Below are 14573 nucleotides of genomic sequence, written 5' to 3'. Positions count from 1 at the left end.
GAGTTATGTGAATCGTGAAATGCTTATGTATGTGAAAGTCGCTCAGTCGTGTCCAACTCTTTATGACCCCATGGACTATACAGTCCATGGAATTCTCCAGGCCAGAATACTGGAGTGGGTAGCCTTTCTCTTCTTGAGGGGATCGTCTCAATCCAGGGATCAAACCCAAGTCTCCTACATTGCAGGCAGATTCTTTACCAGTTAAGCCACAAGGGAAGCCCAATGAAATGCTTATAAAGGAAATCAAATGTAATACATTTATTAATAGTAATTTCAAACAAAGGGTATTTAATGAAGTTACAAAAACCTCCTAAAAATAATTGTTTGAAATTTGGTAGATTCATAATTAACAAAATTAAAGCTGAACTTAAGGCTCTATATTTGTGATATTAATTTCAATATTAATTTTTTTAAACTGAAGCAGTCTTCTAATGGGGGCTTCCCTGGTGGCTCAGATGGTAAAGCATCTGCCTACAATGCGGGAGACTTAGGTTCGATCCCTGGGTCAGGAAGATCTCCTGGAGAAGGAAATGGCAACCCCCTCCAGTACTCTTGCCTGGAAAATCCCATGGATGGAGGAGCCTGATGGACTACAGTCCACGGGGTCGCAAAGAGTCGGACACGACTGAGCGACTTCGCTTTCACTTTCTAGTCTTCTAATGAAAACTTTCTCTTAAATCTCTGAAAATACTAATTGGAGTTACATTCTCCCCCCTCCTTTATCCTACAGCTCTTATTTTCTATCTGCAGATAGTTGTTCTGTTTGTGAATTTTTTTTTTTTCCTGTTGTTGGAGTTCCCAGTGGCTGGCAGTCCCTCAGTGACTGTCAAAGGACAAGGTGGATCACTGTCATGTCCTGAATGAGTTTCCCTTTGTGTTTTAGATCTGTTTGCTCAACAGCTGTGTCCCTGAGTGAAAGGGCCACCTCTGCACGCAGTGGAAATGGGCAGGGCTGGTGTCTTCCCCTTTGATTCTTTCTCTCTGTTTTGTTCTCTCCTCCTCTTCCTCCTTCTACTCTTACAAGACTGTTTGCCTTCTGCTCTTTTACACACGCTGGTATTAGATTGACTCCAGGGCAGCCGCAGAGCTCACTGCTCCTGTTTAAGTGGGAAGATGGAGGAGGAAGGAGCATGCATGGAGTATCTCCTCCTCCTCACAGCATTCAAGCCCTCCGAGAGGGTGTAGGTATTGTTGTCCCTTGGTTTTTCCAGTAGTCATGTTTGGATACAGGAGTCAGACCATAAAGAAAGCTGAGTGCCAAAGAATTGATGCTTCTGAACTGTGGGGTTGGAGAAGATGCTTGAGAGTCTCTTGGACTGCAAGAATATAAACCAGTCAATCCTAAAAGAAATCACTCCTGAATGTTCTTTGAAAGGACTGATGCTGAGGCTGAAGCTCTAATACTTTGGCCACCTGATGCAAAGAGCTGACTTATTAGAAAAGACCCTGATGCTGGGAAGGATTGAACGCAGGAGGAGAAGGGGATGACACAGGATGAGATGGTTGGATGGCATCACCGACTGTATGGACATGAGTTTGAGCAAGCTCCGGGAGTTGGTGATGGACAGGATAGCCTGGCGTGCTGCAGTCCATGGGGTCAGAAAGAGTCGGACACAACTGAGCGACTGAACTGACTGACTTGTTGTAAAAGCTGAAACTGAGCTTTATTGAGCCATGACAACGATAGATAGCTTAAACAAGAAAATGTGCAAGGATCAGAAAATGTCAGATGCCTGCCTCGTGGTCTTGGGATGGATGATATACAGTTGGGTTCTTTCCTAGGGAGTGATGGAATATGCTAGAATTGCATAACTAGAGATGGGGTGGGGAGGGCGGGGGAGAGAGCGCCCTCAGCAGACAAGATGGTCGTTGAAACATGTTTGCTCATCAGAAGCCGTGGTTGAGAGTTCAGGTTTCAGAACAATAGGATGGAGATGAATTGGCCCTGGCTGACTCACTGTACGTGTGTGCATGCCTTATTTTCTTTAACTTTCATAACAGCCAGAAGTGAGGAAACTGGGTCACCGTGGATGTCAGAAAGCTGCAGGCCAGTAATCTAGAAGGCAGGATTTGAATCTTGGACTCAGTGATTTAAAACCTTCTGAACCTGGGCCTTTTCAAATTCATGCTAAATCGCAAACACAATCCTCAGTATCCTCCATCTGAAGTCTCATTTTGCCTTCTTTTTTTCCCCAAATACTTATGTATGTCTGTACTGGGTCTTCATTGCCGCTCTTGGGCTTTCTCTAGTTGCAGTGAACAGGGAGTTGCGGTGCTCAGGCTTTAGGATGTGAAGGCTCAGTGGCTTGAAAGCTCCAGAGAGCAGTCCCAGTAGTTGTGGTGCTGGGACTTAGTTGCCCCAAGGCATGTGGGATCTTCCCCCACCAGGGACTGAACCAGTGTCCCTTGTATTGCAAGGCATATTCTTAACCACTGGGCGACCAAGGAAGCCCTCCTTTTGCCTTCTTGATTTAAGTGAAACCCTTGTTCTCCTCTGTGATTCTCCTGCAGCTTTTTTCAGCTTGTGCTGGCAGCAGGGTGCCCCTTGGATGACTGGCTTGAAGGCCTACCTTGTTCCTCCTCAGAACTTCTACACTGCAGGAGAATACTGGCCAGACTATGGTGGACAGGGACCTATGGGCTCTTGAGGAGGGGTGCTCTGGGGTTGTACTGGTCATGTGAGCTCCAGGAGTCTACCTCCTTGAGGTCTGTATGTGTCAGGCTGGTGGGCAGAGGTGTAGGGTCACAGGCCTGATCTGGGGCTGCCCAGCTGTGCCATCCTATGCTGTGCACTTTGGGGTCTACCCTACCCGTGCCAGTCCTTCCCTCAGGCCTTTGCCTTCCATTCCCATGCCTGGCCTCAGCCTACACTCTGTTGTGCCCAGAGGTTTAAAGTCTCATTGAATAATTCTTCACCAAAGATGTGCTGTAAACAACAGTGAATTCTCCCTGGTCACCAGTGGACATCAGTTGGATGTGTCAGTTGATACCTGTGGATTGGCCCTTTGGGCTGTGTCTGGCGGACGTTCTTCCCATCTCAGCTGGGCTCACGCGTGCACCTGGAGTCAGCTCTGTGTCTGCTGAGATGTGCTGGTCCAGGGGCCAGGCTGTCTGGCCTCTGCTGCATGGTCACCCCGAGTCCAGCAGGGAGCATGTGCTTGTTCACAGGCAGCGCAGCAGGGGGCTGGGGGCAGTGGGAGCCCACAGACCTCCATAAGGCCCAGCTCCCTTCCTGCATGCTGTTGCTTTCACTACCTTCTGTTGGTCCAAGCAAGTCACCGGGTCAGGCCAGCGTGCAGATGGCACAGCTGTGAAGAAAGAGGGAGAGGTGCTGCTTCATCCCGGGCCTTCCCATCTCTGGTTTTGTCTGGGTCCTGGGTGTGGTGATCTGGCTGCCAGTGGTGATGGCTTCTGTGGCGTCCCCTGTCCTCTGACCCTGGACGGCTGTGTGTGAGCGATGTGACTGCTTGCACAGAGGCTTGGCGGAAGCTCTCAGAGCCACACGGGGGCTCAAGAGCCTCCTAAATCTTCCCAGGAAGCTCTGAGAGCTGGAGCAGTTGGCGAGGCTTCCGCCGTTCATATCTCATCCGGGCACTGATTGATGGAGGCGGTTTCACTTTGATTGTCCCTGGGAGACAGGAGCCACTCACAGGTCTGTGGCCATTTACGGGCCGAGCCAGAGGCTGGTGCTCCCTGTGGAGCACTGCCCTCCTGGTAGAGGTATATTATTACACTCTCTCTCTGGCCCTCGTGTTGTCCCCTCACTGCTGAACCCTCACCAGCAGCTCCCAAATAGGCTCTCCCGCTCCTGCCTCGAAAGGCAAAGCTCTGGGATTCCACATCTTCCCCCCACCTATCGCCGCATTGCTCCCTGCCTCTTTAGGGAAAAGACTTTAAAAAGAGAGAACTACACTCACTGTCCCTGACGTGTTTGCTTCCATTCCCGTTAAGCTCCTCCCTGGAAACTGCGCTTGGCCAGGACCCTTGCTCAGGCAGGTGGTCTCGCTGGGTCTCATCTGATTCGAACACGTGGCCCCTTTCTCTTCCAGGAAACCCTCCCCTCACTTGGAATCCACTCCGCCTCCCGATTCGCTGGCCGGGACATCCTCATCTTCCCTGACCGCTGACAACCTAGGGCCCTGGGGTTCAGGCTCCAGGCCTTTCCTCTCTCTTATCTTTCTCCCCTCGGTGATCTCATCCTGTCTCCTGGCTTTAAACACCCACTGTATGCCAGTGGCGCTCACTTTTTATCTCTTTCCTGGTCTCCAGACTCTCGCAACTGCGCGCGCAACGTCTTTGCTTGGTTGTGTAATATTGCAGTTTGACCTTAGCCTGTCCCAGGCTGAATCCTGATCCCCCAGACCTGTTCTGCTACGTCACCCCCATATCAGTTAAAGGCTTCCGTGTCTCTTCACCAGCTCCTAACAGTCACTGGATTGTTAGATCTCTCCTTCCGGTTTGGGGGTTTGCATTTTTTCCTTTCTGATATAACTTTATTTTTTAATATGTTAAATGTTTATGCAGTTCAAAGTCAAAACAGTATTAAGAGGTATCCTTAGAGAAATCTCATTTCCCTTCCGACACTTGACCCCATTTTTCAGTGTTTCTTCTGGCAAAAATAGGCACGTATATGTATTTCCCCCTTTTTCCTTACACCAAAGTTGGCATACTATATGCATTGTTCTATATCTTCTGTATTTTTTTTCCCACTGAACAATATATCGTGGAGATCACTCCAGTGCACAGAAAACTTCCTCATTCTTTTTACAGCTACATCAGAATTTCATTGCATGGATGTAATTTATTCAACCAGACCCCTACTGACAAACATTTGAGTTCTTTCCAGTTGAGTTCCTATTGCAAATAGGGCTGCAGTGAATGCTCTTATGTATATGCTTTGTGTTTTGTGATTTGGAAGGATGTTTTCAGGGTGGATTCCTGGAACTGTGGGTGAAGGACGTCATCAAGAGAGTCTCGGAGGTGGCACAGGGTTTGTGACCTGGTGCAGCCCCAGGGAGGGCAGAGCCTCCAGTGGCCAAGGACAACACTGAAGGAACCTCCCCCAGAGTGTGGGGCCACAGGCCCAGGAAACAGGGTTGAGGCAGCCTCTCCCAAGGGGTGGACCCGGGGCCTACTCATGGAACATTCTGCCTGCTCCGGGTCTCCTGCTGTGCGGGTCTCCCTTTCGGAATTGGCTCTTGGTGCTGTGGAGTTCAGCCACGTCCTTCCTGGTTGTCTGCTGAGTCTGTCCGTTTCTGATGGAGGGGTGCTGAAGTCTCCACCTCTGGTAGTGGACTCATCTATTTCTTTATCTTTGAGTTTTCTGCAGTTTGAGTACGATACGTCTGGATGTAGGGAGGGCTTCACCGGTGGCGCTAATGGTAAAGTCAAGTGAAGTCACTCGGTCGTTCCGACTCTTTGCGACCCCGTGGACTGTAGCCCACCAGGCTCCTCCATCCATGGGATTCTCCAGGCAAGAATACTGGAGTGGGTTGCCATTTCCTTCTCCAGGGGATCTTCCTGACCCAGGGATTGAACCCAGTTCTCCTGCATTGCAGGCAGAGGCTTTAACCTCTGAGACACCAGGGAAGCAAAGAACCTGCCTAACAATGCAGGAGACACAAAGAGACACAGGTTAGATCCCGGGGTTGGGAAGATCCCCTGGAGGAGGATCCCCTGGAGGAGGATCCCCTGGGGGAGGGCCTGGCAACCCACTTCAGTATTCTTGCCTGGAGAATCCCACGGACAGAGGAGCTTGGTGGACTGTGGTCCATAGGGTCGTCAAGAGTCAGACACGACTGAAGCGACTCAGCAGGCACAGATGTGTAGGGTTTCTCTTTTTTCTTTAAGGTGTACACTTTCTTGAACTGATCTCAAGTCAGTGTGTAGGTAAGCCCTGGCTGTCTCTGCACCTCAGCTGCTCCCAGGGGCGGCTTTCTCTTTCTCCTTCGTTCTTCCCTCCCTCCTTCCTGTCTTCTCTCCCTTTCTTTCTCTCTTTTGGCGTTTTTCCTTCTTGGTGCTCTCTGATCTTCCTGGATCTGTGGTTTGCTGTCTGACATCAATTTGGGGGCAGTTTCATTATTACATTTTTCTTCTGCTCCTTTCTCTCTCCTCCTTTCGATACTTCCATTCTATGTATGTGACGCATTTTATAGTTGTCTCACAGTTCCGGTTGTTCTGTTCCTGTTTTTGTTTTCTCCCTTTTGAATTTTCAACTTGAGAAGTTTCTATTGACATATCGTCGGGCTCAGAGGATCTCTCCTCAGTCATGTCCAGTCTACTAACTGCTCTCATCAGAGGATTCTTCATTTCTGTCACAGGATTTTGATCTCTCATTTTGCCATCTTGGGAAATCCTGGAATTTCTGGGTTGACTGCATGAATTCCAAAGAGAAAGCCAATAAGAAAAGGCAGGGAGGAGAAGGAGAAATCTGAGGCCTTGGGGATAGCCTTTGCAGTTGCTGAATCAAGTTTCACTTGATGCCAGAACTAAATCAGGATTTTTAACTGACATACCCAATAAATATCGTTTATATTATGAGTCAGCTTGAGGTGAATTTTCTGTCACTTGTGCCTCAAAGTCCTCATCAATTCTGTACCTAACTCATAGGCTTATTGTGAGGTTTAAATAGCACTTAGCGAATGAAGCGTGGCACACAAATAATACTCAGTGAATGGTCCCCAGTATTATTATTGTGTTATACATATTTTTACATAGTTATGTGTGCTTTCTTATTCCATATACTAACATTGGCATGTCTCTGTATCTCTTTTTGGTATTATTCAGTTTCTACCCCCAAAGGAGAGAGGCTGAGGGAGGGGGTTTATCAGCCGTAGACTTCTGACCACGAGCTTCAGCCCTGGGTCTTCCTCGCAAGACCACAGCTGAGAAACAACACAGAGACCACGTGATGTGGTTGTAACTCCTCTGACATCTCATTTTCATTCTTCGATGAGATTTGTCTGCATCCAGCTTACACAGAAGGATTTCCAGTAAAGTGTTCCAAGTGCCTCTTTTCAGTAACCCAAATCCACATGAAAACAATGGCAACAAGAAAAGGTGTAAACTTTCCAGGACAGGCCCAGATTTTGAAAATGTGATAAAGAGGTTATTGTGTGTCCGAACTTTTCACACAAGAATTGGAGGAGATTTAACACCAGGAATAATAAACATAGGAAAACCAGCTAATGCAGAGCAGATGGGCCTGCAGGGCAGTCGGTGCTAAGCACTTCGACGTCTCTCTTCTTGGACCTTTGGACTCCAGATGACTGAATGCTAGTTTCTCTAATTCCAAATAAAGTCAGTGCATTTGGGGAAACTATCAATATTATTGGTTTGATTTCTGGGATGATTAATGGATTAAGTTTTTTGGGGGGGAGTGGGGTGTTTCCCTGGTGGCTCGGATGGCAAAGAATCTTCCTGCAGTGCAGGAGACGTGGGTTCAATCTCCGGGTTGGGAAAGTTTTTTATGACCGTATAATGTGGTGGGTGGTTGACACTTGCTACTTTAGTCCTGACCCTAGCTCCATTTTGCAGATGAGAAAATTGAGGTTTTAAAAGTACAAATCACTTTACCGAAGGGCACACAGCTAGTATGAGAGCTGAGCTAGGATGGGTCCCAGGTCTGTCTCATTGCATGTGCTGTGGTTATGCAAGCTGGGTAACAGGTGAGGAGGCAAAAGGAGTCACGGGCACATAAATTTGAGAAGCACTGCGTGTGTGTGTTTGTACATACAGTGATTGCATTTGTTGTCAAGTCTTTGTATGACATACGCTTTATTTTCTCTTGGATAAATAACCTCAGAGTGGAAGGGCTGGGTCACAGGGTAGGTATAGGTTTAACTTCTAAAGAAACTGTTAAACTGCTTCTCAGGTCGGTTGCACCGTTTTGCATTTCCAGCAGCAGTATATGACAGTTCTGGCTCTTCCTCGTCAGCACTTGGTATACTCAGTCTTTTAAATGTTTGCCATCTTAATAGGCATGTCATGATTTCCTTACGGTTTTAATTTGCCTTTCCCTAATGACTAATAATATTGAATATGTTTTCGTGTGCTTGTTTACAACCTGTATATCTTTTTTAGTTAAGTCTTCAAATGATTTGCATATTTTGGACTTGTTTCATATCATTGAGTTTTGAGAGTTCTTTAATACTTATTGATACAAGTCTTTGACTGGTTATCTGCTTTGCAAAGATTTTCTTCAAGTCTGAGCTTGTATTTTCGTTCTCCTAATAATGTCTTTTTTTTAATACACTATCTATCTAGGTTGGTCATAACTTTTCTTCCAAGGAGTAAGCATCTTTTAATTTCATGGCTGCAGTCACCATCTGCAGTGATTTTGGAGCCCCCAAAATAAAGTCTGACACTGTTTCTACTGTTTCTCCATCTATTTCCCATGAAGTGATGGGACCAGATGCCGTGATCTTCGTTTTCTGGATGTTGAGCTTTAAGCCAACTTTTTCACTCTCCTCTTTCACTTTCATCAAGAGGTTTTTTAGCTCCTCTTCACTTTCTGCCATAAGGGTGGTGTCATCTGCATATCTGAGGTTATTGATATTTCTCCCGGCAATCTTGATTCCAGCTTGTGTTTCTTCCAGTCCAGCGTTTCTCATGATGTACTCGGCATAGAAGTTAAATAAGCAGGGTGACAATATACATACAGCCTTGACGTACTCCTTTTCGTATTTGGAACCAGTCTGTTGTTCCGTGTCCAGTTCTAACTGTTGCTTCCTGGCCTGGATATAGATTTCTCAAGAGGCAGGTTAGGTGGTCTGGTATTCCCATCTCTTTGAGAATTTTCCATGGTTTATTGTGATCCACACAGGCAAAGGCTTTGGTATAGTCAATAAAGCAGAAATAGATGTTTTTCTGGAACTCTCTTGCTTTTTCCATGATCCAGCGGATGTTGGCAATTTGATCTCTGGTTCCTCTGCCTTTTCTAAAGCCAGCTCGAACATCAGGGAGTTCACAGTTCACGTATGGCTGAAGACTGGCTTGGAGAATTTTGAGCATTACTTTACTAACATGTGAGATGAGTGCAATTGTGCAGTAGTTTGAGCATTCTTTGGCATTGCCTTTCTTTGGAACTGGAATGAAAACTGACCTTTTCCAGTCCTGTGAAGAAGGCTGAGCGTCGAAGAATTGATGCGTTTGAACTGTGGTGTTGGAGAAGACTCTTGAGGGTCCCTTGGACTGCAAGGAGATCCAACCAGTCCATTCTGAAGGAGATCAGCCCTGGGATTTCTTTGGAAGGACTGATGCTAAAGCTGAAGCTCCAGTACTTTGGCCACCTCATGCGACGAGTTGACTCATTGGAAAAGACTCTGATGCTGGGAGGGATTGGGGGCAGGAGGAGAAGGGGACGACAGAGGATGAGATGGCTGGATGGCATCACCGGCTCGATGAACGTGAGTTTGAGTGAACTGCGGGGGTTGGTGATGGACAGGGAGGCCTGGCGTGCTGCGATTCATGGGGTCGCAAAGAGTCGGACACGAGTGAGTGACTGAGCTGAACTGAATCTTGCATCTCCTTGAGAAGAGCAATTATTCAGTTCAGCTCAGAATATGAGCTTTGTTTCCTGAGCATAATTGTTACAGTAAGAGGGTGATGTCTTTCTAGCTTTTGATACTTAGCTGAGAAGTCATATTTGAGGACCCTGTTGATTGGTCTTGCCTGTTGCACCCTCCTCCAGGATGAGGAGAGTCAACACAAGTGCCACTAGAGGGCAGTCTCTTCGGGGCAGGAACTCCTCTCGTGTCCCTGGTATACCCAGTCCCCTGGGACACTGTCTAAAGACTCATCCTTCTTGGTCCTACATGGAAGCAGATAGCTCTCCTGCTGCTACCTGGTCCCACGGGCAATGAGGACAGGACAGGGCATGCTGGCCTGACAGCTCCTACTCTGGTGTCCCTGCTCATGCCCCGTTTGGAGCTCCAAGCTGCTATTTTCCTGCTCTCCGGTGCCTTCAGATTTTGAGCATCATTGGAACCACTGCCCAATCTCCTCTTCTAAGCAAGAGTCCTCTCCCATGAGTGCCTAAGCGTAGGATTCCTTTCAAAATCTGGTTAGACTGACTTCATGTTTCAGGGTTTTTCAAGATTTCTTATCTAAAAGGAAACCCCTTCTGATCTTCCAACTTTATTATGGATCAAAACCACATTTGTCTCATTCCTGGAAACCTGTGTTGAGAGGAGAGACTGTAACTGATGCTTTATTGTCCAACTTGCATGGAACCTATGGGCAACATTCGCATCTGTAGAAGAATCTCAGTATTTGAAAGGCCACCAGTATAGACCACACATGCCAAGTTGTCAGGAAAATTTGGTTTCCATCTTTGCTGCTTGCATGTTCGGGAAAATTCACCAGGTCCCACCATCAGAGGGGAACACGTGACCATTTTTTAAGAAATGAAACTTTGGACAGTTCTGTCCATGTTGGAGAGGCTGTGTGTCTGTGCCACTGTTGACAGTCCCACTCAAGCTCAGACTTTCAGTCATTCCCAGCAAAGTACCAGCCACGTGCGTGAAGGTGCTGGATCCTTCAGACAAGCTCTGCCAACAGGTGAGTACCACTGAGACCCTCAGGTGATGCCACATGATACAGAACAGAGGAAGTGCCCCTCGAAGCTCGAATTCCTTAGCAGGCTGCTGAGTGTTTGAGCTGAACCAGTGAAGCCAGCCCTTCCAGAGAGCACTCCAGTGAGGGAAGCAGTTAATATGAAAGGGATTGAAATGGTGAGGGTCGGGGGTGGGTTGGGGTGGGGTGGTCTTCTGCATTGCAGACAGATTTTTTTTTTTTACCAACTGAGCTATCAGGGAAGCCTTTTAGGAGCACAGAGGAAAGGTATCTTTTCTGTGTGTGTGCGCACGTGCGCGCGCACACACACACAGACATTGCACACACTGCATTTAAACCCTCAGAACAGTGGGTAGCAGCTGTAGGAAATCACTAAGGAGGATATTTCAGGAGCGTCCACTAGTGGCTCACATCTGGAGGCAGATTTGACAATTTGACAAATCTGGAGGCAGATTTGACAATTTACAAAAGTAACTGTAGAGAAGGAAGCCCAGCTGGGGTGGGCCACCGATAGGAGGATGAGGTTATAGCTGCCAGGCCATGGGAAGCCGAGGTCTTGAACTTTTAAGCCAAAGAAGGCTCTAAAATTGCCCACTTAACCATGAAGCTGCTTTAAGAATAGTGTTTTGAATTTTTTTCTCTTTTACTCCAAATTTAGACAGCTATTTCTAACAGTAAAATAAATTGCATCATCATCATCATCATATTCAATTGCTAACATTTATCACTTGCTTCCCACGTGCCAAACAGTACAGTGTGCTTTCCAAGGCGTGTGTCACTGAAGCGCCACAGCCACCTCGGTGATCCTCGCTTTACAAATAGGGAAACAGGTTTGTAGAGTTTAGTGACTTCTCTAGGTGACCTATATGATGTTACAGCTGAAGGTATGTGTCCCCCCAGAATTTGTGTATGCTAACCCCCAAGTGTGACTATATTCCAAGTAAGGAAGTAACTGAACTTAAATGAGGTCATAAGACTGGAGCCCCTCCCCGCTAGGATTAGTGTCCTTATGAGAAGACTCATCAGAGAGCTGGCTTTCTCTCCATGCATTTACATAAGGAAGAGGTTGTATGACACATAGCAAGAAGGTGGCTGGCTGCAACCCAAGGGGAGAGCTCCCACCAGTCATCAACCCTGATGGCAACTTGATGTTGGTTGGACTTTCAGCCTTCAGAACTGTTAGAAAATTAATTGCTGTTGTTTAAGCCACCCAGTCTGTGGGGTTTTGTCCTGGCACCCTCCACAGGCTATACATCTGACAACCCACCACACTGGGATTATAAGCACCAGAGCTCCTTAGTCATTGCCCTAAACCACAACCTAGAAATACCATTCAAAAATTTTTATCCTGTGACAAGTGCCATGATAATATTTAAATTGAGGTAAGACATGGAGAAGGCAATGTCACCCCACTCCAGTACTCTTGCCTGGAAAATCCCAGGGACGGAGGAGCCTGGCAGGCTGCAGTCCATGGGGTCGCTAAGAGTCGGACACGACTGAGCAACTTCACTTTCACTTTTCACTTTCATGCATTGGAGAAGGCAGTGGCACCCCACTCCGGTGTTCTTGCCTGGAGAATCCCAGGGACGGGAGAGCCTGCTGGGCTGCCGTCTCTGGGGTCGCACAGAGTCGGACATGACTGCAGCGACACAACAACAGAGCAAGACATGTTTAAAGAAAACTGAGCACCGAAGAATTGATGCTTTTGAACTGTGGTGTTGGAGAAGACTTGAGAGTCCCTTGGACTGCAAGGAGATCCAACCAGTCCATTCTAAAGGAAATCAGTCCTGGGTGTTTATTGGAAGGACTGATGTTGAAGCTGAAACTCCAATACTTTGGCTGCCTGATGCGAAGAGCTGATTCATTTGGAAAGACCCTGATGCTGGGAAAGATTTAGGGCAGGAAGACAAGGGGATGACAGAGGATGAGATGGTTGGATGGCATGACCGACTCAATGGACATCAGTTTAGTGAACTCTGGAAGTTGGTGATGAATGGGGAGGCCTGGCGTGCTGCAGTCCATGGGCTTGCAAAGAGTTGGACATGACTGAGCGACTGAACTGAACTGAAGACATGTTTTTAAAATGTGGCATTACCTATTCTAACATTGATGGTTGTTACTTAAAGCAGTTTCACTAAATTTGGATCTCTGGAAAAAAACATTTGTTTTGAGCATGGAAGCAAGTTGGAAATATTGCACCCGATAATAACAGTGGGAGTTTTGGCATATGAAATAATTCAGTGGTAAAGTATTTGCTTAAATCTCTGCCTGCTATTATAGTTGAAGGTTTGGTGATAGTACTTGCCCTTCCTATGAACTTTCCGGATTTCAAAACCATGTGGAAATGTAGTTTGTCTTACATAAAAAATAAGGTCGGGCAACTTTTGAAGAATTAACATCAAGAAGCATTTTAAGCCAAGTATCAATCATTTAGAGAATGATTATCAGGTTGTGAATGATCTTGGCCCTTTTGCTTTCTGTCCCTTCTTTCACAATACAGTGAGGATAACTTTCTTCCATAGGTTGGCTGGTCTCTTTAACCTATGCTGGGAGTGCAAGTGAGTTTCGGCCCCTCAACAGAGGCCAGGCTATCCTAACAGGATTTCACTTTGATGAATGCTTTGGCTTTATGGATAGAGCCTCTTCTACATCCCATTGCTGGCTCTCTGTAGACAACTTAGGCAGTATAAAAGGACAGATAGATAGTAGATGGGTAAGTAGGAAGATAGATGGATAGATGATGCGTAAGTCAGCAAGAACAGCCCACAATCTCAACTGTAACCATAACTAACGTTTCAGGTAAACATCCAGACCTCTTTTTTTGGGGGGGGGGCATTATTAACTTTATTTATTGCTTACTTCTTATATTTTATTAATTTTTTTGATTATGTCCATTCTTTTAAAAAATTCTAAAAATTAATATAATTTCAAAAGGTTACCCTCCAGTTACTATAAAATATTGACTGTTCCCCATGTTGCAAAATACATCCTTAAGCATATTTTACATCTAGTAGTTTGTATCTCCCACTCCTCCACCCCCGTATTATCCCTGCCCCCTCCCCACTCAGACCTCTTTTTGAATCCTTGCTATTCATCCTGGGACACTCAGATAAATCACTTTTCCTCAGTGCCTTAGTTTCCTCATCTCTATTATTGTTATTATTTTGTCAGGGGGACATGATCTGTGGCTTACTGGATCTCAGTTCCCTGCCCAGGGACTGAACCTGGGCAATAGTTGTGGAAGCACAGGGTCCTAACCACTAGGCTACCAGGGAACTCCCTCATATCTTTTTTTATGAGCATGTGGACAGAGGAGCCTGGCAGGCTACAGTCCACGGGATGGCAAAGAATAACAGCAGGACTTAGTGACTGACCAACAACAAAATTTTCAGCATGTTGGAACTTGGGGAGTTACGGCTCAAACAGTGCTCACAGGGAAATTTAGTGTGTGTGTATACACATGTACCATCAGTTCAGTCACTCAGTCGTGTCTGACTCTTTGCGACCCCATGGACTGCAGCACTCCAGGCTTCCCTGTCCATCACCAACTCCCAGAGCTTACTCAAACTTATGTCCATACAGTCGGTGATGCCATCCAACCATCTCATCCTTTGTCATCCCCTTCTCCTCCTGCCTTCAATCTTTCCCAGCATCAGGGTCAGTTCTTCGCATCAGGTGGCCAAAGTATTGGAGTTTCAGCTTCAGCATCAATCCTTCCAATGAACACCCAGGACTGATTTCCTTTGGGATGGACTGGTTGGATCTCCTTGCAGTCCAAGGGATTCTCAGGAGTCTTCTCCAACACCACAGTTCAAAAGCATCAATTCTTTGGTGCTCAGCTTTCTTTATGGTCCAACTCTCATATCCATACATGACTACTGGAAAAACCATAGCTTTGACTGGACAGACCTTTGTTGGCAAAGTAAGTTCTCTGTATTTTAATATGCTATCTAGGTTGGTCATAGCTTTTCTTTCAAGGAGCAATATAATATTTTATA

The sequence above is a fragment of the Budorcas taxicolor genome, chromosome 1 (assembly GCF_023091745.1).
Source record: "Budorcas taxicolor isolate Tak-1 chromosome 1, Takin1.1, whole genome shotgun sequence".
NCBI classification, from domain to species: Eukaryota; Metazoa; Chordata; class Mammalia; order Artiodactyla; family Bovidae; genus Budorcas; species Budorcas taxicolor.
Note: the sequence above shows the minus strand (reverse complement) of the source record.